The sequence below is a fragment of the Pongo pygmaeus genome, chromosome 6, assembly GCF_028885625.2.
Source record: "Pongo pygmaeus isolate AG05252 chromosome 6, NHGRI_mPonPyg2-v2.0_pri, whole genome shotgun sequence".
NCBI classification, from domain to species: Eukaryota; Metazoa; Chordata; class Mammalia; order Primates; family Hominidae; genus Pongo; species Pongo pygmaeus.
Genome location: NC_072379.2, coordinates 95,425,888 through 95,453,480, shown reverse-complemented (window position 1 = coordinate 95,453,480; position 27,593 = coordinate 95,425,888). Strand labels below are relative to the sequence as shown.

Below are 27,593 nucleotides of genomic sequence, written 5' to 3'. Positions count from 1 at the left end.
CAAGCCTCAAAATGTTTTTACCTATTTTAATTAAATGCCTACCAAAACAAAACCCAAAACTATCTTAAGAAATACAACAAAATCCAACAATTAACCATGTAAAAATAACAATATCTGACATCCAATAAAAAAATCACCACGTAGACAAAGAAGCAAGAAAATATATTCCATAATTAAGACAGAAATTAGTAATGGAAACCAACCAGAGCTTCTGGCGTCTCTTAACGGGCCTCCCGGTCGGCTTCTCCGGTCTCCATGACGGTGGCCATGTTCTTCTGCTGCGCCTTCACTGCCTTCCGGCCTGCGCTCGCCCTCTACGTCTTCACCATCACCACTGAGCCGTTGCACGCTGGTCATCATCTTGCTGCACGTGTTCTGGAACATCATATTTTTTTGATGGCTGTGAGAAGAAAAAGTGGTACATCCTTCTTATAGTTCTCCTGACCCATCTGCTGGTGTCAGCCCACACCTTCGTAAGTCCTCATTATGGAATAAACCTGGTGTCAGCATTTATAATTCTGGTGCTCATGGGCATCTGGGTATTCTTTGTTGCTGGAGGCAGCTGCCGAAGCCTCAAACTGTGCCTAATCTGCCAAGACAAGGACTTTCTTCTTTACAACCAGCGCTCCAGATAACCTGTGGGAACCAGCACTTCCCAAACTGCAGACTACATCTTTAGAGGAAGCACAACTGTGCCTCTTTCTAAAAAAATCCCTTTTTTTCAGGTGGAATTGAGAAAAAAAACAAAACTATCCAGATACGAGTTCCTTTCACTTGGCTTTCACACAACCGCTCTCCGAAAGGGATGCCTCAGTGGTGTGCGTCCTGGCTGCACGGGAATCACCCGGGGCAATATAAAGCCTACTGATTCTGGGCTCCCCCCTCCAGAGTTAATTGGCCTGGGCACATGGTGAGTTTTAAAAGCTTCCCAGGTGATTCTGATATGCAGCCAGGCAGAGAACCACTGGTTTGTTATCCAAATAGGAGTTCCCTGCGAACACAATAAGTGAATGACAATCTGGTGTTTAACTGTCTCCTAATCCAATTTGTGCTGAGCAAGTAAGTATCTGAACGTCAAATTGTGGTTAACTTTTATCTTTGTAGTTGTGAAGTCACTAAAGGCTAAAGGGCTATGGCCTGTTAACTGTTTTCGTGTACTTCACTAGTACCATCTTAGAACACGGTAGGCTGGGCTTCTAAATGCAATCATAAATTACACTAACCAACTATGATAATTTAGCCAAACTAAGATACTGGTTAAGCCGTATATTTCTGAAGTTCTTCCATTCCAGGTTTTGCTTTCTGAGCCATTACATTGTTTTTGAGTATAGATTACATTTTATTAACTAAAAATGATTGTTTTCCGACTTCCTGGGGAAGGTATTCTAAAATCAAGAATTTTTATGCAATGTCTGTAAGTCTTTCCCCTGTTTAAAGCCTTCCATGGGCTCTGCCCCAAGGCAATTGGCTGCAGCGTTCACCACCTGAGTGCCAGTTACTGGGCTAGTTGAGGGGAAGTGCATTGTTTTATCTCTGAGCAGCTGCGCAGGGAGCTGAGTGATGTGTCCTGGGACAGGCTTCACTGGAGCTGGTGGAAATATAAACAGAAGCACGAGGAAATGAGCCAAAAGGGTGTTGTTGACACTTTCATTTGCTCCTGTGATATTAACACTTTCACCTAAATGTATCGGGGAACCTGCCCTGATAGTCACGTAGGTTCTTTTCTATTTTCCCTAAGCGTCGGCTGGTTTGAGAAATAAAGGGACAGAGTTCAAGAGAGAGAAATTTTAAAGCTGGGCATCCAGGGGAGACATCACATGTCGGTAGGTTCCTTGATGCCCCCCAAGCTGCAAAACCAGCAAGTTTTTATCAGGGAGTTTCAAAAGGGGAGGGAGTGTACAAACAGGGTGTGGGTCACAGACATCAAGTACTTCACAAGGTAATAGAATATCACAAGGCAAGTGGAGGCAGGGTGAAATCACAGGACCACAGGACTGGGGCAAAATTAAAATTGCTAATGAAGTTTCGGGCACCATTGTCACTGACAACACCTTATCAGGAGACAGGGTTTTGAGAGCAACCAGTCTGACCAAAATTTATTAGGCGGGAATTTTTTCTTCCTAATAAGCCTGGGAGCACTATGGGAGACTGGGGTCTATTTCACCCCTGCAGTATACAGACCATAAAAGATGGCCATACCTGGGGGGCCATCTATAGACCTACCCCCAGGCGTGTATTCTCTTTCCCAGGGATGTTCCTTGCTGAGAAAAAGAATTCAGCGGTATTTCTCCCATTCTCTTTTGAAAGAAGAGAAATATGGCTCTGTTCCGCCCAGCTCACCGGCGGTCAGAGTTTTAAGGTTATCTCTCTTATTCCCTGAACAATTGCTCTTATCCTGTTCTTTTTTCAAGGTGCCCAGATTTCATATTATTCAAACACACATGCTCTACAATTTGTGTAGTTAACGCAATTATCACATGGTCCTGAGGCAACATACATCCTCCTCGGTTTACGAGATGACAGGATTAAGAGATTAAAGTAAAGACAGGCCTAGGAAATCACAAGGGTATTGATTGGGGCAATGATAAGTGTCCATGAAATCTTCACAATTTATGTTTAGAGATTGCAGTAAAGACAGGCATAATAAATTATAAAAGCATTAATTTGGGGAACTAATAAATGTCCATGAAATTTTCACAATCCACGTTCTTCTGCCATGGCTTCAGCCAGTCCCTCCGTTTGGGGTCCCTGACTTCCCACAACATAAATGGTTTAATGTAAAATTGGAAATAGATCTTAAACTGCCAAATCTCACACTACTGTACAATCCATATGATCTTTAGATCTAGTCAATGTTTCTGGGTTTTGGTAGCAGACATGGCATTCCCTTTACAGGAATACCCACAGTGTTCTTTCAGCTTCCAGACAACCTCTTTGATTTCCTTTATAAAGGGAAAATACCAGCAAGTCATGCCTTTACTATTAGAAATTGTTCCCAGTTGTTGTCTTTTGGGGAGCTGGTAGCATGAAATGCAAATGATCTATACATTAAAGTGATGTCTTAGTGAATACCATACATGCAGCAGAACATTCAAAAGAGAGGAACAGCTATGCTGAGGGGCTAGGGGAGTGACAGTGGCAGGACAGATAGGTGGGTTTGACAGATTGTGGTGGGAAGAAAAACTAACATGTTTAAAACAAACATGACCAATGTTTTGGGCTAGCCACACGTCATTCCAGAGACCAAAACCTTACTCATGAACCTTACTCATGACCTTTATCGATATCAGTGAACCCCCTGTTTAAAATATTAGAATGTTTAGAGATAAAATAGAGATAATAGAGATAAAAAAAGAGTAGGGCTTCCAGCAATGCTGTACATAGTCTGATAGGCAATTGTGGTTATTCCCCTAAAGTTTACTTCATCTCTAACACCAGAGCTTCCGCTGAAGTTTGCAGTTTTCCAGCTTTATACAAGATTTTCCTTTGATTGGAAGAGTTAAAGATATAAAGACTGAACAGTGACATTTACTGTGCACCATCAAGGGGAATAAGATACTCATCAAACTGGGATTATTCTTAACATGGTGTTTTTTGAATAAGAAAATTACATAGTTGGTTATTATGGACTTAAAACTCTGTTAAATGGATATTCTGATAAAATATTTGTTGATCTGTAGTGTATGGAAAATCTGAGAATGTTAGCTTTACTCATCTTGAGTTTTGAGGATGTTATCTGTATGCTGATAGTTTCATATTAACTAAAAAAGCTGGGTATCGTAAAATCTCATTTATAAAAACTCAGATGAAGAGAAAATCTTCTTTGATGGTGAGACTGTGGTCTTAGTTCAAGAAATTATTTAATAATCCTTTGTTACCTGTGAATGAAGGAACTTTGTAATTCTGATTTCTCCTAAAACGTGAGCTTTTCCAGAGTCAGCTTAGACACTGTTGTTGCAAATAGCCATGGTTTGCCTTATGCCAAGGAAGCCCAAAGGGAGGGCCTAGTCTTCCTCTGTTGCTGAGTATATATTGGAATGCTTTTTTTATTTTTATTTTTTGCATTTGTTATCTATAATGAGCTCTCTGAGCCCTGATAATATTGAGATGAACAGGAGGTATTGATGTTATACACTCACTTCCTTTCAGGATTTTCTGTTTGGAGGGAAATGTGGTTATAGTTAAAGTTGACCTTGGAGAATTGTGAATATTGTTGCAATTTCTGAATATATTACCATGTGAATAGTAGAGACTGTGTTGCTCTATAGTATAAGCTATATTTATTTTTAATTCATTTTAATTAGTAGTTATAACTGGAGAAGTTTTGTTTCCTTTATCCTGGCCTGCCTAACTGGCAGTGTAATAGCAGCAGCCTCTTTTAGAGCATCTTAATGAAAACATGGCTGAAAGGAATTAATGATGATATCTGCAGACTGCATAGAAAATGACTTTTGTTCACAGTGTTAACATTGTCTTCTCAGTCACATTTCAGTTTGTAAAGAGTGGCAGATTCACACGAAAAACACTAGGTGTTCATATCCATAGAGTGGATGCAGAATAAGCAGTTGTGACAGGAGCTTCTTCCTGCCTGGTACTCCTCCCACTCACCTCAAAGCAGCCCCAGATAGGCATTAGCATTCAGTGTGGGCCCTTGGGCAGTCCTGAAGCCTGGCTGGGCCACCAGACAGGGTAGCAGCCTGTGGCGGGCATCAGCAGCCTGCTTCCTGGGAAGAGTTCCTTAAGGGCGTTGGCTGTTTTTGTTAGCTAGGTTTTTTCTGGGCTCCACCATTCCTAACTCCACGTAGACAAGATAGACGTCACACAAAACAATTTTAAAGTACTTTGCTTAGTGCATTTTGTTTATGATTGCAATGTTTGTTTCTCATTTAATAGGAGGCTTTTTACTTTAATCTATTACATTTTAGTGTTTAGAAGAGGTGGGTACTGTCACTATGTAAAATATGTAATATTTTATATGTTATGCTATGACACATACGCTTGCAATATCAGACCTTGCATTCAATATACAATGCAATTGACTCTTTGCAGACCTGCATTTTTCAGTGAACAATAAAAAGATTGGCACCAAAAAAAAAAAAAAAAAGATAAGCCAACCATGAAAGGACAGAGATGATGGAAGTGTCAAACATAGACCGGCAGATATTTAAACAGCTATTACACATTATGTAGCTATTCTGTGTTTTCTGTGTTTAAGAAAGTTGAAGAAAACATAAATATGGTGAGAGAAATGGAAGGTCTTATTCAAAAGGCTCAAGTAGAATTTAGAATTTCCCTCTTACTGGGAAAAGAAGCTAGGCAAAGAAGGGAGAAATCTTGAAGATGCTTTTCCTCCTCTCTGAATCAGTACCCAGAACTTTACTTTCTACTCCTGGCCCTGTCCCCCACCTTCCTGAAGCCACCCAGAGTCCACAGAACTGCCCCAGCCTTTTGTCTGTGGCTGTCTCAATGGTGGGATGACCCCCACCTACATGCTGACCCAGCAGACTCTCTATGTTCCTGGGGGGAAACGGGGAGGCAGGGAAGGGGGTCAGTGCTTTCTCCAGTTTTGGGCCTTTGCTTATACCACTGCGTAAGTGATTAAAATCTTATTTTTATTTTATTTTTGGCTTATTGCTTTAATCACCCACTATAGCACCTGGTAGCTCAGCTTTCTTTTTTTCAGCTCAGCTGAGCTCCTGAGAGTACAGAGACAAAAAAGACTGAAAAATAATGAACATCTATGACCTGTGACAAAATATCAGGCAGTTTAACATCATACAATCGGCGTACTAGGAAAAGAGGGAGGAGACAGTACACAGAAAAAAAGAATGGAAAAATAATTGCCAAAATTTTCTGATTTTGAAGGAAATTTTAAATCTATAGATCCAAGAAGTTTAATAAATCTTAAGAATAAAAAAATTACAGGAAGATATATGTTATCATTTGTAAATTCCAGAAGAATCAAAGATTTAACTGTAAAAAATATAAAACTTTAAACATGTTTTTAAAAGATTAATTAAAAAAAATTATGAGTACAAAGTTCTAAGTGTTATTCCAAACCTTGAAAATATTACAGAATTATTAATAAATTTGACCACTTAAGTTTTTTAATGTCTGTATATAATGTATATTGTAAGCAAAGGACATATTTATCATATGTTTTACAAAAGGCATTAGATTTAACAAAGAGCATGATGGAGTTCTGTAACCTATTAAAAGCTCTTGAAAAATCAATAAAACTACCGGCAAACAATGTAAAATAAAGTATATGAACAGTCAATTCACTGAAAAGGCCTATGAGAAGATGCTCAACCTCACTCATAATTAAGGAAGTATAAATCAAAATGATAATAATATGGGGACATTTTCCCCCTGTACGATTGAAAGGGATAATATTTGAAACCAGTGTAGCAGGAGTGTGTGACTTTGACATTCTTGCTTTGCTCAACAAAGAGGGATGTGGGAAACTCTTTGGAAGGAAATTTGATAATAATGATCAACAATAACAATGTACCCATTCTTTGACACTGCAACTCAATTTTTAGGAAGTTATATTAAAATTACTCTGTCAGGTGCATTATAATAAATGAGTAAAAATACCCATTACTGCATTTTTATATTAATGAAAGACTAGAGAAAGCAATACCTAATGACATATGGACTGGTGTAAAAAACTATGTGACAGTACAATGAAACACAGTGAGGCTGATGAAAAGAATAAAATATGAATATAAAATTATTTCCAAAATATATTTTTTAAAAATCTAAAAAAAAAAATAAGGTACAGAAGAGGATGTACGTATTAAAACTACAGAAATTAGAGATCTTAGGATGAGGGAAAAAGAAACAACTATAAAGGGCATGTGTGTATATATGTAATATACCTGTACTCACATATCAGTTGGTATTGGCATACACTGTGTCTGAGATAACTTTAGTTGCATTTGGTCAGGGAAATTAGGAGCCTACAAAAAGAAAGACACATATCACAATTTACCTTTAAAATGTTTAGTTTTGCAAGTTACAAAGTTTTAAGTTAGCAAAACTATTCAACATTAGCTAATACAAAGGATTTTTTTTCCTTAAGTAAAATAGATTTTCATGTTTTCGGGCATACAGGTTGAGAGTAGTCATTCTTGTAGTCTATTTTTCAACGACAGTAGATCTTTGATATTCAAAAATGGAATAATTATAGTTTCAAGTATATGAGTTATCTGGAAAACTCATTGCATATAGTAATTTATAATCTTGCTGAAATTTGATTTAGAATCAATTAACTTATTACATTGAGGCTAGTCAAGTGCACATTTCTAATTTTGATTTTGATGTGTTAGTTTCTAATTTATCAGGTTTACCTAATAAGCCTTATAATGAGATACAAATTGTGTGTGTGTGTGCAAGCCATTCCCAGTAATAGAAAACAATAAATCTAAGAAGCCACAACTGGGCAAATCAAAGTTTTGCACAAATTACAGAGAAGAATGCCAGCTCTAACATTTCCTCAGATTTATGCTTTGAATAAAGTTTATAAAACCCATAAAAGGAAATAAAGAAAAAAGTGTATGTGAAGAAACGAAACTACCTGTTCCTTTTCTTCTGGGCATGAGGCCTTGGTTAAGAATATTTTCAAGCCTTTATGTTATTTGTGTTGTATATTCATACATTTGGAGGATTCACAAAAGTTTGTAATACAGCCTTAAAACAGTTAATTTTTTGTCTGTCCTGTATCAGGTAGTTGTCGTACTCCTCATTTTTCCAGAGGCCAAAACTAAACCCATGGGCATCTTTATCTGGCTGCCTGTAGAGTGAACCCTTGTGAGGTAAGCACCATACTTTTCATTACAAAATTGGGGTACTATTTGATGAAAATAATAAAATATCTTCCTGATGAATTATATACAACTTCAGATGTTTGATGATATAATACTTGCAGTAAAGATCACTAAACTAGCATATAGGGAATAAAAGGCTTTCAACCTTAAGGCCCTACCTTATTCATAGCAATTTAGCAAGAACAGGCTCAAAATGATAATCCCCCAATGCTGTCACAATTACAGTACAATAAGCACAGTATGTGCCAACCACACAACAATTATGACAGTTAACTGAATTATGCTGTCACTGAGGTGACTTCAACCCTCTTAATAAGTAACATATAGCTGTGCAAATTAAATTTTTTTGCCATTTGAAAATTGCATTCCCAAATGTCTGTATGTTAAATAAAAATAAAAATAATCAAATTCAGCTTTATGAATGAAGATACTTGAAATAATTTAAGAAGATGGTTCCATAATTCTAGTACCTTAATATGATGCAACACAAGTGTGGTCCCTCAGTAAGTACCACATCTAAAATATGAATATATTTATTATGAAATAGTTAAAAAGCAAAAGCATACACTATGGTATCAGTCATAACTTATTTAAAAATTGAGACATTTCTGGGGCTGAAACTTGGGCCTTGTTTTACTTTCAGATCTTACCTTCTTCAATATATATGGCTCCTCAAAAGAGTCGGTGCATTAATCAAAACTTGCTATGAAGAAAAATGTCTCACAAAATGGACACAGATTAGACTATTTATTTTGTCTTCAGTTTATTGCTATAATTTGGTGTTCTGGAGTGGTATTGCTGAAAGGTCTGCCCTGGGAATAAAATACACTTCATTTATTTTCCAAGTGTTAGCAGCTATAAGACTAGATGGATAAGAAAGTGGTCATGTCATAAAAATACTGTATTTGCCTTCATATCAGTTTAAATGGATCAAGTGGCCAAAATAGTCTCTAGATATCACTTGAAGTAGCCTTAGTGCTGGATGTGAAAATCTACATTTTTATTCAGATAAATGAGGATCCAAGTATATGCCTCACAAAATAATTGACTTTTCACAAGCAATTCCCGTAGTTATTTCTTAAAGAGCAAATTCAATTGATGCATTTAATATTAATTGTTTAAAAATGGTTGTTGAAATAATTGCTTAAATTGAACCTTTGTTGCCTGTGTTAAGATATACTTGAGCCAAGAAGCAGTTTTTGAATTAATCAACATCATTCCATAGGTCATTTTTCTATTCAATTTCATCAAATTTTTTAGTGATTTCTCTATAACATTGTGTTTATTCTTAGGAACACATAATGACAATATAAGAATTCTATGCTATTCCGTAGAGATATCCTCAGCACTTCGTTTGTGATTTTGCATGTCAGTGTTCATTCTCTAACCTCTCTTTAGTTACTTCCTCCTGAGAAAAACGATTTTCCCTGTTGTTGGTAGGCCAACATCTCACAAAATCATACATTACAGGAAATGCATGAACAGCCAACAATAGTCTGGCCCAAGACCAACTGAGATTTGAGACTTGTCTACAAACTTCTCTTTCACTATCCTCCATCATCAGAGCAAAGTTGCCAGGGCTGCCATAATCTCACATAGGAAATGAGACAGTGAAGGAATCCATATTGGACTTAGCAGCTGAAAAATATGTGGCTTAGCCTCTTAGCTGCTTAGTTACAGAGGCACAGATGCCTCCTGAAAGCTTCACAGAAGGTGGGAAAGTTTATTTTAAAGCTTCATCTGTGCAGGAAAAAAAAAATGAAAGCATGCCCCTTTAGTTTATGAAGTTTATTAAACTAAGCATAGCAAAAAAAGGCTGAGTAAATCCTAATGGAAGTTTGCATTTTAGTTATCTTATTTATAGGTAATTCATTAAATGAAATGAATTAATAGAATCATAAATTTAAGAAAGATGGTCTCCATTTAACCAATTAGGTATAAATTACCCATTTGTTATATAATATTTTTATTACCTGTGCTTTAATGGAATTGAGTTTTTTGTCATTTAATTTAACCACACCTCAAATACTGAATATAGCTCAAATACTGAACTATAGTCAAAAGTTGTGAATATTGAAATACTTTTTTACTGCTCATTTAAAAACTAATTATTAAATGTCTCCTAAGAAAAATGCACCATAAATAATTATTTTTGATAGAAATTGATATATAGGTAATTCCGAATGAGTGATTATGAGATTTAATTTTAATATAAACATTCATAATATTCTGCCCTTATCAGCTTTTCTATTGATTTAAAGTTCTGGAAATTATGTATATGAAATAAGTAACTGGGGGTAAAGGAGGACATCTGCCTGGCCAGATGGATAGGCTAAAAGAATTCTAGCGATAAATAAATAGAATAAAAGAAGTCACAACTGGATCATCTCCCCTTTTAAGCAGATGTATGATTTCTAGAGTAATAACTTACAGGCTGGCATATTTATTTATTCTATATATTTTACTAAGCGTCTACTCTATGACAGATACTGAATAAGGCATCAAGATTCAAAAAGATATCAAGATTTTAAAAGACCATGTTCCTTTCCCTAAGAAGTTCACAGTCTAGTTGGCCTAGGAAGGTCTGTCAATTAATCATTAAAATACAATTTCATTTCCAGTATGAATGGGCATCACCCGGAAATTCTGTATCTTATAAACACTTTCTTCCTTAATTATATCTTTGTAATTATATCTCACAAGTATTGCATATTAGTGTTAACTCTAACAATATATTGTTTTTCCAGCCCTCTCTCCTTTTATATATCTTATGTATATTGTCTAAATGCGTTAATTAAACTATGTACAAGATACACTGGTGCTCAGAGGAAAGAGGATTATTCTGCCTATTAAGGTGAGACTTCACAAAGAATGTAAATATAACACATAATTTGAATACTGAAAGATTAGAAGTCTGCTAGTTCTACAAGAGGCAGGATGTATTCTAAGTATGGAGAATATTATGCTTAACCATATGAAGATATAAAACCAATGCATGCTAAGAGTTGTAAGTAGTTCATTGCTAGATATTATAACAGGATAGAGAATGGCAGAATCTTGAAGTAGAAATAGTGAGAACAATTTAGCTAGGTAAATCTCATTTATTTTTATGATGATGGCTAACAAAATGGAAATTTGAAAAAACAAAGATCACTGTTGATAAATCATTTCTGTAATTAATATTTAATAAGATCATATCAATTAATATATAAACAGGCAGGTATAAGAACTACATATATATACACACAGAATGGCCTTCTGTATTGTATTAGTCAGCTTGGGTTGTCATAAGAAAATACCACAGATGATGGTTTAAACAGATTTATTTTCTCACATTTCTGAAGGCTGGCAAGTTCAAGATCAAGCAAGCTCTCTGGTGTTTTTTCTTAAATGGACACTAATCCTGTTGGATTAGGGCTCCAACTTTAAAACTTCATTTAGCCTTAATTCCTTACTTCAACTACAGCCACACTGGCAGTTAGATTTTCAACTTATGAATCTGGGCATTGTCAGGAAGGGAGGGGGCTGCAGGCAGACACAAACATTCAGCCCATAACATCTATCTACATCCAAGGTGTTAGTATAGTGAAGCCAAGTATTCCACAAAAATTATCAGCCACTGTATTAGTTTGTTCTCATGTTGCTATGAAGAAATACCCAAGACTGGGTAATTTATAAAAAAAAAAATAGAGAGAGATTTAATTGACTCACAGTTCCTCATGGCTGGGGAGGCCTCCTCTTCACAGGGTGGCAGGAGAGAGAATGAATGCCAGCAGGGGAAATGCCAGATGCTTATAAAACCATCAGATCTTGTGAGAACTCACTCACATGATATCATGAGAATAGCATGGGGGAAACTGACCCAATGATCTAATCATGTCCCACCAGGTCCTTCCCATGACACATGGGGATTATGGGAACTACAATTCAAGATGAGATTTGGGTGGGAACACAACCAACCACATCAGTCACTTAATTAGATACATCAGCCAATTTGGTCAAATGCTAAGCCTTACTCTCTGTTTGTAGCTCAATACTAAATGAAAAGTACACTTGGTACTGTTTATGATCAAGTTTATGGCATTGGTTTTTCACATTTTATTTCTTGCATTCTTCTTTACATAATCAGCTGAGTTCTGAATGCTTTTTTTTTCAGTAAAAAGTTTTCCTTAGCAGATGTCCACGACAGATTTTGTAAAATGAGACCATTGATAGGTGGATGCTATTGAGCAGAGGAGTGCTGCTCTCCCTAAAGAATTGCCAGATCGGAATAGCAGCTAGACCAGTCCACTATGAACAGTTTAACAACTCTAACAGCCTCAGAGTTTATAGCATACCTCTCACTAATAGCTAAAGGTCCATACAAATTCCAGAATAGTTTTCATCTCTGTCTTTGTACCAGAATCTTCATTTAACTCCAAAGCAGACTAGTAGCATCACAATTACATTCTTCCCTTCATCTCATAAATTTAACTAGGGAATGCTGTGTGCCATGTATATTGTGTTTATTTTTCATTATAAATACACAAAATTTGCTTGAAATGAATGAAAATTCTGTCTTGTCTACTATAGTCTGGTCATTGTGCCTTGCAAGCCAAGCAGAGCATTTGAATGCCAAGTGCAGAGCTCTGATTGGAGCTCAGTGTAGCTTCACTGTCAGCTCTCTAGTTTATCCAGATGGTGCTGGTTTTGCCCAATGCGTCATTTTTACTTTAAATGAACAATTTCACCCTGCAGTGCCAAAGAAAAATGGATCTTTTTTTATCCTTTGTGAATGAACTTAAGCTCTCTTTGAAGCATTAAAAAAAGTTTTTAAATATGTGTAGCTTCAAGATCAAGATAACCATATTTGGAGAATATCTATTCCAACACATCCATGTAGCATGTTTAATTTCCTTATATTTTATTTGCTTTTTTCCTTATTTTTGTCATGTATTACAGTAATTTCTCTATTTTCTTTGTCTGTGGGTGTGGGTGTGTGTGTGGAGATAGGGTCTCACTATGTTGCCCAAGTTGGTCTCAAACTCCTGGCCTCATGTGATCTTCGCACCTTGGCTTCCCAAAGTGCTGGGCTTATAGGCATGAGCCACCACACCAAGCCCTGCAGTAACTTCTCTAACACAGACCATCAACATAGATTTTTTTTCTCTAGCCAAATTAGAATAACTAAGGACAATTTCTTCTTCTCCTAGGCAATAAATCTTTCGTGTTAATATATTCCCTTGGCAAAGAGAAGGGTGAAGATCTTGGACTTACAAAGTGTGAACTAGTGATCCTAGAAAAAGTACTTCTAATTGCTATTAATGAGCCCCTCTTGCTTATATCTGAGCACCTTAATCACTGCATGTCATCTTCTCTTTACACCTGTTATCACATTAAATAGAGCTCCTCAGAGCAGGACTATGTCTGATACAGCTTTACATTCCTAGAACCTAGCACATTGCTGGGTACATAGTGAAATTTCAAAAAGTAGAATTTTAGAGTGCTTAAGACCATGGTTTTCCAAGTCAAACAGATTTCACCGTGAGGTCTCACTCTGCCACTGATACTGGGTGACTTTCAGGCAATTATAGTAAATATTTGTTGTTTTTATTCTCTTCTCATATTTTTGTTGTAGAACATATGAATTGGAGAGATGGTCATAAGATCTAGGCTAACTAATATACACATTCATTTACTGACGACAGTGACTGGCTCAAAGATAGGCACATCACTCAAGTCAGGCTCTTTTGAGTGAGCCTGTGGTTTGTCAAAACTGTGGGGAAAAGAGAGCCCTCTTCCAGCTAGAAGTTAGCAGAGGGGATGAAGTGAAGCCAGAATATGTAGGTTGTCCTCTCATTAAACACTGTGACTTTTTTTTTTTTTAAATCATGTGACACCAAAGCTGCAACTCTTGTCGCAAAAAAAATCTTCTAATGAAGAAAATCTTCATTTTCTGCCTTAACAACTCTTTGTCTTACATAGTGACTCTCGATGAGAGTAGGGAAGGAAGAAGACACATTAGCTTAGAGAGAATTGTTAAAGCTTCACAAGCTGCACCCCATACCTCTCCTCACATAGAGTAACTCTGTTAAGAGGATTTTAATTTTTAGGAGTGGATGTGTTGGGGGAAAAATGAGAATTTATCTTTTAGGACTGTAGTTTTCAAACCTGGTTGCAGAGTAGAATCATCCAAAGAGTTTTCAAAAAATAAGAGTATCTGGAAATGTTATTGAGCTTGAGTTTTTGTTTGCTCTATTTATTTTTATTCTTTAGCTTCTGTATTAGTCAGCTTGGGCTGCCATAACAAGTGTCATAGACTAAGTAACTTAAACAACACAAATTTATTTTCTCACAGTTCCAGAGGCTAGGAAGTCCAAAGTCAAGGTGCCAGCAAGATAGGTTTAATTGTGAGGTCTCGTCCCTTGGCTTGTAGGTGTCTACCATCTCCCTCTGTGCTCATATGATCTCTTCTTTGAGAGTTCAGGGAGACAAAGCTTGCTCTCTGGTGTCTCGTCTTATAAGGGCAATAATCCTACCACGAGGATCCCACTTTTCTGACCTCATTCAACCCTAATTACCTCCCAAAGGCCCTGTCTTCACACTGAGGGTTAGGGTTTCAACGTATTCATTTTGGGAAAACACAAACATTAAGTCCATAACAGCTTTCAGGTGATTTCAACATGCTACTGGAATGAAACCACGCTTCAAGGGAAGGAAAAATACCTTTCCTATGCCTTTTCGTAGGTTCATGGTTGTGGCTACTACAGCAGAAGGCAGATTAACAAAAGACAAGGATACAAATTTATTTAATATGTGTTTTACATGATATGGAATCTTTCAAGAAGAAATGAAGACCCAAAGAAATGGCTAAACTTGTGTATTTTAATGCTAGGTTTGGTGAAGCGTGGGCAGTGGTGGAGAAGCAGAATTAGACAAGAGTATGATCAAATGGTAATAAACAGAGAAATCTTAACAAGGTGTGTTTGTTAAGGTTCTTCTCTGTGTCCCCATATCTTCAGAAACAAGGATGTGTTCCCTTTCTCTGGGTATTGAGAGTGTACCTCTTGAATGAAGGTCTTATGAGCTACTTCAGGGGATGGTCAGAAAATTCTTCCTAGGTTTTATGACTTGCTTCATGGGAGAAGGAGGGTGAGGTGAGATTGACCTGCCTGCTTGTGTGGTGTTCTCAAATTCCTTTGGCTTAAATACTTTGGGATAGCTTGTTCTGAACCTTATCAGCTACAAGCCAACCTTTGGATTATTCTTTTGTTTTTAACTTTTCTTTGGCCCCTTGACTTTGTATGTAGTACAAAGATTTGCATGAGGAAAATGTTCCATAGACATTTGCTGAATAAATGAGTTGCACTATATAAAGCAGAGGCCTTAACAATAACATGCTTGTCATGCTTTTGCAACTTTACAGGAATCACTGGTTTGGAATTTTGAATGTTACTCTGGTTTACTAGGTAGCATTTCTCTCTACTTTTACTGCCTAATTTCCAAAAAGATAATTTTACCTTCATATTATCATAAAGAGAAGTATCAAATAAAAATTGTCGACCTTGCAAATTTAATTGATATTTGGAAAAAATAATAACTGTTATACACATGTTAGCAGTTATATGATTCACAGGTTGGTTAAAAATAAATTTCAAAATCATACCCTCATTTGTTTGTGGTCTAACAAGTATCACATAAGTAACATAGGCAATAGTTTCTAAATGAGGGGAAGGGAAAAGAGAATATCCATTCAATTATTTATCAAATGGGGATTTTTTTTTATATACATGCAAACCAGAGTTGACTTTTAGTATATCAGAGACTTTCTTGAACTGTCTCTTAATTCCACGTGTTGAATGACACTATATTTCAAATAATGTCTATACAGTAACATGGGATGAATTAGAACATTTCCCAGTTATGTTTGGAAGGCCCATAAGATGCTTGTTATTTTTTCTGACCCTAGCAATGTTATCATGAACAGAAGCTGCAAGATTCAGCTACATTATGGATGAGTATTTTCATTCCTGGTTTAAAACACTTTCTACTGCAAAATATTGTCCCCTTCCAAAACTATTAAAAACTGCAGTTATAAACTTAAGTACTATTTTTAACTTTTTGAGAATTAATATATTGTTTTAATAAACTCTTTCTGCTACTGAATGTCATGATAAAGAATCTTTGCCAGTGTTCACATGATCAAGAGACTGTGTTAACATTCATTACCACAAATGTCCTCATTAATATTTTATAGAATGGCTGGCATAGAAAGTGGCATTAAATCTCTGAAAGACTGCTGTCTTGTTTATTCATGCTTTTACTTGAATTTTTGTTGTAGCAGTAGAGAATCAAAATTTGTAGGTGGTTTCAATGAATTTCAGACAAATTTCAAGTAATGTCACTATTTTTCAATTAATTCATTTTTATCTTTTCCATTCTAAATATAAAAATATGTTAATCAATGAGTAGTTAAAGTGTTTGGGCTACCAAAAAATAGATAAGTAACCTTTCAAAAGGACCCTTGAACATGGAATTCATTCTTTTAAAGTATTCAGGCTCTTCCCTATGTTAGACACTGCGAAGGCATTATGGAAGTTTGGGAGAACTTCTTCCTTCCTGTGTGTCTTTATTATAGAGCAGCACTTTCCAGCAGAAGGTTCTGTGATAATGGAAATGTTCCTTTTCTGCTACACTGTCCCATATGATAGCCCCTAGGCACATGTGGCTTTGAGCACTTGAAATGTGCCTATTGAAGCCAAGAAACTAAATTTTAATTTGCTTTAATTTTAACTAATTTACATTTACATATGAATAGTCACATGTAGCTGATGGCTACAAAAATGGACAAAGTGGCTATAGAGGTCATAAAATTAAAAACTCGTTTTCTCAGTATCCCTTTGCAATTAATAGTGATCATGTTTTGTGTTTCACGGTTACGACTGATGAGACTGTATCTGTCAGAGTGTGGTCGCAGAAGCAGAACCACGTGAGATAGAATAGTAATACTTAATAAGAATAAAAGAATAAGAATAATATAATGGCTACACATTTGTCTTGTTGGAAGGGTTGAGTGTCATAATTTATCAGTTAGGAGTGTGTTCTGCAGCAAGAAACAGCTTTCAGGAAATCCATAAAGGATGGCAGGGAAGCTATCACCTATGTATCCCCTGCCTGCACACCATGCTGGATACATCTCAGATTGCAAAAGCCAAGGAAGTGCTTGCTAAAGATCCCACTGACTCCCTGCAGTGGGTTGATTCTAGTGAACTCCCAGAGTCAAGGGAAATTATCTCCAATTATCTCAGCTGCTACTGAGAGCTACCATCAGAGAATAAGTGCTACTCCACCTCGGCTCTTCACATTGCCAGCTTGCAGTGTCCCTCGGTGGCAGAATCTAAGCCAGAATCCTACTGGAGAGATTCAGAGAGATACAGCTGTGTGCTTCTCCACTATGACGCAGAAGAGAATGTACAAGGGGTCAGGGAATATCCCTGAGTTGACAAGAGGCATCCTGACACAGAGATTTAAGAGGGAGTTTGCTGTTATCAATTCATCTTCTTTTTACCTCACATGTGGATAGGATGGCAGGAGGACTTGTGACCAGGAGACAACAGACATATGGATGGCAATAGATATTCTACGATGGTGGAGTGGAAAGAGCCTCAGGGCTGGGTGACATTGCTGAGTTACTGTGCCAGCCTTGGATTGACTATATCTGTTGTTGTTAAGTTAGAGAAATGAAGCCACGATAGTTGATTTTTTTTGTTTATGTAATAGAAGACATTCCTTAATGATACAGGAAAACTACAAAATTGTGCAAGACTTTCCCTCTCCCTAAGAAATAGTTCACATTTAACAATTTTATTGGATCATAACTTACAGTTATGGCAGTCATTTCAGGTTTGTTCCTTCCTTTTTATTTTTTGGTTTGATTTCTTCCTTTCCCCCTCGTCTCCCTCTGCCTCTCTTTCTCCCACCCCTTGAACTTATCTTTCCCCAAGATAGCTTTCTTTCTTTTTAATTTATTCACTAAATATTTTATTAGTCCCTACTATGGACCATGTAGTAGGTACTTATAAAATCAAAATGCCCATGCTTTTATAAAGGTTTTTAAAATCACAGTGGTCCAATGTTATATTTATTTATTTATTTATTTATTTATTTATTTATTTATTTTGAGATGGAGTCTTGCTCTGTCACCCAGGCTGTAGTGCAGAGGCATGATCTCGGCCCACTGCAAGCTCCACCTCCTAGGTTCAAGTGATTCTCATGCCTCAGCCTCCCAACCAGCTGGGATTACAGGTGTGTGCCACCATGCCCAGCTAATTTTTGTATTTTTAGCAGAGATGAGTTTTCACCATATTGGCTAGGCTGGTCTCGAACTCCTGACCTCAGGTAATCCACCTTCCTCAGCCTCCCAAAGTGCTGGGATTACTGGCATCAGCCACTGCCCCTGGCCCAATGTTATTTTTGAGCCTTATCTTTTTTAAAAAAAGTATATTACAGTTGGTCTTCAATTTATAATTTCCTGACTTTCCCAAGAAACACTACATTTCCTCCAGACCTCTAGTACTCAGTGTGGGGTTTGAAGACCAGCAGGATTAGTATCATCCAGAAGCTTGCAAGAGAAGCAGAGTCCAAACTGTAAGAAGGACTTTTGCTTTATTAAAGATTTTTTGGAGGGTAAAGAAAAGAGCTGCACATATAATCTGATTTCAGAAATGCGAGAATGTGAAAAATGTGTGGTTTGGCATGGAAGAAATAAAATTTATATAGTATATATATAAAGTTATGTTTCCCTTGTCTGTCAGGGCTGCCAAGGGATTCCAAAGCTGATTCACAAAGCTCACAATACACTTGAGGGGGAGGAGAAGATAAAGAAAAGTTGGTATGAAGTTATAGTTAGATAGGAGGAATAAGTTCTGGTGAGAATCTTAAGAGAATCTATTCTCATAATCTATTCTTATGAGAATCTATTCTCATAATCTATTCTTATGAGAATCTATTCTCATAATCTATTCTTATGAGAATCAATGAGAATCTATTGCACCATAAAATAATGTACTATATATTTCAAAATAGCTAGAAGAAAGGATTCTGAACATTTTCACCACAAAGAAATGATAAATGTTTGAGGTTACAGATTTGCTACTTGCTCTAATATAATCATTACACAATGATACATATATCAAAACATCACATTGTACCCCATAAATATGTACAATTATTATGTGTCAATTGAAAAGAAAATAAATTACAGATGTCAAAAAAAGAAATATCTGATGGTTTTCCTTTGGCTAAAGAGATAAATCTTACTTCGCAGAATGTGGATATAATAGACTTTACCATGAACCCTAAACTGTTCATGACATCTTCCTTTCCAGTGCCCACCCAAGGCATGCCCTTCCCTCTCCTAACTCTTCACCATTCAAGGAAGATGGCCCCTGCTCCCAAACTTCCCTGCTATACTCTTAGCCTGATTCTTCTTCTGCCCTTTTGTGCTAGCAAACTAGTAATAATCCTTCAGGTTACAACTCAAAGAGGCACATCCTTTTCCCGCTTAGTGATGGCCTCCATCGGATTGTATTATGTACAGTTATGTTTTTTCCTTCTCTGTCACTAGAATCTATGTTCCAAATCAGCATGGAGGGTTTTGTTGTTCTTGTTATCAATAATGTAATGTCTGATGTGATACATGCTCAAAAAATGTTTGATAAATTACTTCAACAGTTAGTTTAGACCAAGTTAGGCTGCAGTTGAAACAAAAACAAAACTTAGCACTCTGTGTTTCTGAACAACCAAGGCTTATTTCTAGCTCAAGGTACATGCCTATCACAGGTCAGATGTGGTTCTGCCCCATGTCATTATCATTCCAAGTTCCAGGCGGAGGAAACAGTCCCTGTATGAGACACTGCTTGTCTCAAGAGAGAGCAAGGGGAGACGTCATCAAACCACAGAAAGGTTCTTAAAGCTTCTTTTTGAAAGTGTCTAATTTTACTTACAATTTATTGGCCAAAGTGAATCATAGAAGATAAAAAGAAATATAAAATCTTTCTATAGGGAAGAACAGCAGATATTCTAAATCACAATGCAACTTAATATAATTATCCATAATAACCCAAAACTCATTAATCACTTATTATGTAACAGGCCTAGTGCTAAGTACTTCACAGGAATTATTGCCATTACAAGGCACTTGAGACTGCTAAAGGGCAGTAATTTATCAAGTCATACAGCTAGTAAATGGCAGAGCTTAGTGATAGAGACAGTTTAATTTGAAGATTAAACATTTGGGTTTTCATACTGCTTTGCCATTAAAGATTTACTAAATAAATATAATTCCCAAGGAAAAGAGTAGAACTAATAACAGCAGGCTGCCTGTTGAAGCCATGGTTTTGGTTACTAACTAGCTGATAAAGTACACATGCTCTCACAATCTGTCACAAATCTTTGTGTAAGGCTGTTGTTTTCAATCAGGGCCAATTTTGCCCTGCAAGAGACATTTGGCAATGTATAGAGACATTTCTGGTTGTCACTACTTGCGGGTGGTGGTGGGAGGTTGGTTGTTACTGCCATCTAGCAGGTAGAGGCCAGGTATGCTGCAAAACATCCTAGGATTCACAGGACAGCCCCCCCAACCAAGACTTATCTAGCCCAAAACGTCAATAGTGTCACCGTTGAAAAACCCCGAGGTGGGGAATGGGATAAAATATTTAGGTCACCTTTAAATATGAGACTTTATTCTTTAAGTAAATAATTATAGGAAGACATTTTCTACCCTGATTAAAACCTCATTAATTTTTACTTCATATCAATTTAAAACACCCCCAAACTTTTGATGTGTTTCTATATTTCTAAAAATTATCCGCTGTTTATTTAGATACAGTGCAAGCTTCATTCAGATTTAGAAGGATGATGTCATTCAGCAGGGAGGTGACATTTGGAGGAGAGGCTTTGAGCACCCCAGGATGTGGTCGCCAGTCACGGAGCAGAAGAGGCGGAAGCTGCTGAGAGCTCGGTTGGCTCTTGGAACCAAATCACTTTTTGATGCACTCTAGCAACATTTTGCTCTCCCACATCTCTGCAAATGCACTTTATATTAATTAGCTAATGACTCTAGTGTTTTAATAATGAAAATTCAAGTAAATAATCAGTACCATTAATGGCCATTCTGTCTCTTCTTCTTGAACGAAACTAGCTTAATTTGCATAGTATAGGCAGGACTATTTCTTTATTATGTTAGACACGTTTTTTCCTTGATATATCCCTTTGATTATTTCTAAAATGTCTCATTTCACTGAAAGATTTAAGAGAAAATTTATGACATATTTTGGCCAATTTCACTGATCAGTTTATGTTCCGATCTTTCTTTTATTTTCTTTTTTGAATCATATTAAATTATTTAAGTGGTATTGTCTTATAACAACAAAATTAAGTACAAATTTTAACATAAACCTGCCTGTAGCAGCTTTAGATGGTGACGTAGTTTGAACAATCAAATAATCAATGTTGAATCAGTGTTGGAAATCCTTGCCTGACACTTTGTTTATATAAACAGAATTGATCGGTTTGTGCAGGCTAAATATAGTGAGGTTTTGAGAAAATAGTACAAACGCTGTCAAGCTTTTCCTGTAAAGGACATATTTTTAGGTTTTGAGAATCATATGCAACCACTCAACTCTATGATAGCACAAAAACAGCCACAGACATATGTGAACAAATAGGGGTGGCTGTGTTCCCATTAAATTTAGGGCTGGTCGAACTTGCCCTGCAGGAAGTATGTACTTGGCTGACCCTTGCCCTAATTAAATAAAAAGAGTAATCAAAATTGCACAGAAAGAAAAAAACTTTCCCTCTAATGAGACCTAAGTACTCCACAAACTCTAGTGGGTTATAAAAACTCCCTGCCATCTGACCCAGACCCCATTCTCAGCATTTTTTTCCTCCTACATTCCTTTATGTACCTCGTACACTAACCTAAATAAGCCATTCTCTGTCCTCTACACGAGATTTAGGAGTTCCATGGCTGTTATCCCTGTCACCCTTATAATATGTAGCATTCTACTTTAAATTTCAGCTCAGTTGTGTGCTGCTTAATAATAGAGAATGACATTGTCATGGTTTGTCTTTTACCCAGGTTAAGTAGCTTCCTGTATCTAACATAGGATGTTGAAACTGCAGGGTTGTGGGAAAAGCATATGCTTTAGGGTCAGACATATAATGGTTTGAATCTCAGTGCTTCCATTTGTTAGTTACATGACTTTGCACAAGATACTTGACCTCTTTGAAGTTTATTGTTTTATATGCAATATTAGCGAATGAACGCCTGCATAGAAGTATTATAATTAGGAATAAATTAATTTGGTGAGATTGCATATGCAGGGGCTTCAGTGAATGTTAGGTATTCCCCAACTTTTCTCACCTTTAGGGAGTTATAATCATAAAATGAACCAAATAAATAAAAAAGTAAATAAAGTGTTTCAAGTCAAAGTCACCCAGTAAAATGTTTCTATTTTTATTGAGAACACTTAAGGCAATAAAATATAGAAACAAAGAAAAGAGTAAGGGCAATGAAACAGAAAAGAGATTTTTTTCTTTCCCTCCTTCCCTCCCTTCCTCCCTTCCTTCCTTCCCTCCTTCCTTCCTTCTTTCCTTCCCTCCTTCATTCCTCTCTCTCTCCCTTTTTCTTTTTTTTTTTGAGATGAAGTTTCCTTCTGTCATCCAGGCTGGAGTACAGTGGCACAGTCATAGCTCACTGAAGCCTCAAACTCCTGGGCTCAAGCAATCCTCCTGCCTCAGCCTCCAGAGTAGCTAAGACTACAGGCGTGCACCACTGTGATGGTTAATACTATGTGTTAACTTGATTGGATTGAAGGATGCCTAGATAGCTGGTAAAGTATTGTTTCTGGGTGTATCTGTGAGGGTGTTGCCAGAGGAGATCAACACTAGAGTCAGTGGACTGGGAGAGGAAGACCCACCCTCTATGTGGGTGGGCACCATCCAATCGGCTGCCGACCTGGCTCGCACAAAGCAGGTGGAAGAAGGTGGAATGAGCTGACTTGCTGAATCTTTCGGCTTTCATCTTTCTCCTATGCTGGGTGTTTCCTGCCCTTGAACATCAGATTCCAGGTTCCTCAGCCTTCGGATCTTGAACTTACACCAGTGCTTTGCTGGGGATCTCGGGCCTTCTGCAGACTGAAGGCTACACTGTCGGTTTCTCTACTTTCGAGGCTCTGAGACTTGGACTGAGCCGCTACTGGCTTCCTTGCTCCTCAGCTTGCAGACGGCCTATGGTGGGACTTCACCTTGTGATGGTGTGAGTCAATTCTCCTTAATAAACTTCCTTTCATATATGCATATATCCTATTAGTTCTGTCCCTCTGGAGAACCCTGACTAATAAAACCACTATGCCCAGCTAATTAAAATTTTTTTTAGAGATGTGGTCTTCCTACATTACCTAGGCTGGTCTGAAACTCCTGGCCCAAGCTATCCTCCCTCCTCAGCCTCCTAAGTAGCTGGGATTACAGGTGCAAGCCACCCTGTCAGGTCCAGAAAAAAAGATTTTTATGTAGACCTAGGGGAATTAGATTGATAATAACTGTGGCATATCAAATTTGGGGGTATAAATGTATTATTCAATAAGTGGTATGGAAACTGCTACTGACTGAAAGAAACAATTTTAAAAAGTTCCAAATATCTCGATGGTAAAAAATATTTTAAAATGAGGCCATAAATAAAACCAAGTTAAGTGCGAATTAATATATTTATAATATTAGAACATGGAAAGACTTTTAAATTAGCCATTAATTTAAAAGCTTGAAAATTTTGACCTACAAAATTAACAACAAAAATTCTGGATGACGATGAATAAATTCCAAAGACAAATTTGAAAAATTAATAACAATTTGAAACAAAACTTTATGTATATAACAAAATGGTAATTTTTAATTTACAAAAAGTTTATATAAATCAATAAGAAAAGATGAACTAACCAATTTTTTAAAAGAGCAAGAAGGCATTCTCCAAAAACTAGGAATGACAATAAATTGTAAGAAATTATGTTCAATCTCAGTAACAACTGAAGAAATGCAAATAAAAGAAAAAAATTGGATTTTTCTCCTATTAAACTGTCAAAAAATTAGAATAGTTTGATTTTCCCAGTGTTGTCCAGGATGTGGGTAAATGAGCTGTCTCATACATCGTTGTTGAGAGCAAAAATTGCTACATCCTTTCTGTAGGACAATTTGGCAATATCTATCAAAATTTAAAATACTTTTATCCTTTGCCCACTGATAAAAGTTCAGTTTATCAATGTACTTATAAAAAGTTTGTCAAAATTTATATACAAGGGTATTCACTATAGAAATTTTTGTAAGAACAAAATGCTGAAAACAACCAAAATGTTGTTCACCAAGAGAATAGATTAATATATTACCATATATTAATATATTAGCGTGTATTAATGTGAAGGTATATTCTATCACAATAATAATGAAATGTAAATATATGTGCTAGTATGATGAGATCTCTAAAATCTATTTTAATTGAAAAAAAGATTTAGGGTAATATGTTAAGATCTCTTTTGAGAAAATAAATGTAAAACTGGCTACATATTTGTGGCTCAATGTACATTTTGGTGATGGAAAGGAATCACAAGAAACTGTTAACAGTAGGTGCTTTAATATAGTGGTTAATATACAAATGGAAAGGAAGAGGTGATGAGTATTTTACAGTATTTTAGGTTATATGCTTTTTTAACATTATATAATGATTTACATTATTATTAGTATTTGTCACAGTAGTCGAGTACACCTACTTGACTGGTTCTTACAGAGATGGGTAAGATTGGGGGCCATTTTATATTTTATTCTTTATTTTGAGAAATAAATAAATCAATATTTTAAATATAAATAAATTTACACACACACCAATACAAGTATGTTTTTAAAGGTAAAACCATTCCCAAGAATTGTTTTAAGTGAGATCATGTGGTTTGTACCAAATTGTGTTAAACATAAGGTAGCTATGGAGAGAACAAAATGCTAAAAACGAAGGAAATGATCCTCTAACAGCTTGTGGATAAATATATCTTGGTTTCTTGGTTTCCGTCAGTTTTTCTGCTCTCATCCACTATTTCTTAAAATATTTGTGAACCTCTAAATGTATATTATTGAGGAATCACTAGATCTACATGCTCTTTTTGAATGTATACATGGGCAATACACTAATTATAAAGGTAACAATAACCTGTTTGTTAATGTGCACAGTCCCAATAACCAATATTTTCAAAACAATCAATGGATTATTGGCTAACTCAAAACCTGATTGATACTTTGGGAATAGAGTTTCAAAACATAATTCTTCGTAGTATATTGTAAATCTAATTCCACTTAATATATGTAATCAACCTTGCCTTCAAATATTTTAAAAGGCTAATTGTCCAGGTTGTAGTGATGTTGTAAGATGGTGGAGAAATTATAGGAGAGTCACACCTTTCCTCAGCCTTTCCTCAATGCTGCACCTTGGCTACTACACCTATCTATTCTTATTTCCCATATCAGCTTTCCTAAATGGCCATTCTACTTCTCAAAACCTGTATATTAACACTTTCCTTTTTTTTTCTTGAAATATGAGCAAGTTTCCATCAAGAGAATTTAAAGCTGGGGTGGGGTGGGGGGAGGCTGGATGAAATCTATATGATGATTTACCTCAGGGTCTGACATTGAATGTCTCAAATGTGCTTCACCATATCACCTAACATCCTATATTCCATTTATCTCTATCAGTTTTATTGTCTTTTTTTCTACAAGGGAATAAAGTTAGGATTTTTTTCAAGTGTACAGTAGTTGCTAGTAGGCTTTATTCAAGTTAGTGTTGGTTTATTTTTTACCCATGGATATTAAACTTCAAGAAGTACAATAAAATAAAAAAAAAAGAAGTACAATTATGGTTTTTAATGAGAGTTTATATTGTAAGAATTTTGCAGAAGGCCAATTTAGACTTTTTTTTTCTAGTGGGTATTTAACCATAGAAAGAGTTCAAAGATTATATTAGCACAACCAGATGGGTTCTTGAGATTAAAAACAAATAGCTTACTTATTTAGATTCTCCTGATGTTGGCCCACAGCTCTTATCTTCAAATGCTGGTTCTTACAAAGATGGGTGAGGAGGTAAATGAAAGACACTGTGAAAGGTCTTATGAGATGAAGAGAGATTTGAACCAGTTAAGCTTTTTTTGTGAAACTGGCCTCCCATGCTCAGGGCAGTGTGATAAATGGCACTCTCTGCTCCAAGTTGCTGATACACACCTTGAGAGTGGTGAGATGGGATTCTGTAGGCTGGTCCAGCCTTTGCTATGCTTCCCCTAATGACTGCAAGCCAGAGCCATTCAGTGATTCTCAGTATCCTCCTTCTAAAAGATCTGAGGCTTCAACATGTGAGCTTCCTCAGCCTTCTTTCCCTAAAACAATATACCTCAATCTGACACTTATTTACTCTTTCTCCTGGTTTTATGGGGAAGGCTCCTTCTAAGGCTCACGACCCATAAGTATTGAAGAAATTGTTTTATCAAGCATTCCATGATTCTCCTCTTTCTCAAACTTTTCTCTTTCTTCCTGATCCTTCTCTTTTCTGCATATATTTATTTTCTCCTCTTTTAGGAAAAGGAAACTCTCTTGCATCGATCTCCTTTACTTCTGGCTATCAGAGTACATTACTCCTTATGTTACGGGGTAAGCATTTTGAATGAGTGTATTTTTGCTTCCTGACTCTGACTTATTACCTACCACTCTCTTTTCAGTCCACTGCAATCTGTTCTCTGCCTTTATATCATACCCAAGAGACCACCCAAGTCAAAGCACTCATGACTTGCCAACATTAAAAAACAACCGACAATCTTCTTTCATATTTTAATTGACTTCTCTGTAGTAGTAAAAATGTTGCCCCTTTCTCATATTTCCCAACTTAAATTTTTTTTTTCATTTTTCCTGTGTTGCTAAGTCTCTTGCTGCATCCTAGTTTCATTTATTACTAGACTTTTCCATTACTACCCACTATATAAATGTAGCCCTTGCTAGAGCTCTCGTCTCCTTTCCTTTTCTTTCCTTTCTCCTTAAGCATACTTAATTAGCTTCACAACCTCTGCTACCACATTTAACCTCACATTTTTCCAACCTATATCTTGAAATCTAACTTCTCTCATTTCTGGAGCTCATATATTCAACTACCTCAGTGACATTCTTGTTAGATCCTCTCTTGGTCAGTTCATTCTTATTAGATGCTATCTTAGTACTTTACTATAACAAAATACTATAGATTTGGTGGCTTATAAACAACAGAAATTTATTTCTTACAGTTTTGGAGGCTGGAAATCTGAGATCAAGATATCAGCATGGCCGAGTTCTTGTGACGGCTCTTCTGGGTTGCAGACTGCTGACTTCTTATATTCTCACATGGCAGAGAGCAGAGAGAGGAAGCTTGGGACTCTTACAAGGACAGTAATCCCATTCATGAAGGCTTCATTCTTATAACCTCATCTAATCCTAATGGCCTCCCAAAGGTCCCATCTCCTAATACCATGACATCGGGGAATGAGATTTTAACATATTCAACATATTAATTTTGGGGGAATAGAAATGTTCAGTCCAGTACAGAGGCCTCACAGGTTCCTGAAAGTTCACACAATCAAAACTGAACAAATCCGACTCTCCAGATCTGCTTCAAAAATGAACATTCTCTCTCCAGATCTCCTTAAAATTAAACATTTCTTCTCCAAATCT

General features: G+C 36.5%; 1 long non-coding RNA gene across 1 annotated transcript; it reads left to right on the top strand.

Annotated features, from left to right (window-relative positions):
* Positions 1–316: 316 nt before the first annotated feature.
* On the top strand, positions 317–27,593 carry LOC129041361 (uncharacterized). The gene is made up of 3 exons (XR_008503843.1): positions 317–910; positions 7,732–7,820; positions 27,170–27,593. It is a non-coding gene; the product is annotated as an uncharacterized LOC129041361 (long non-coding RNA).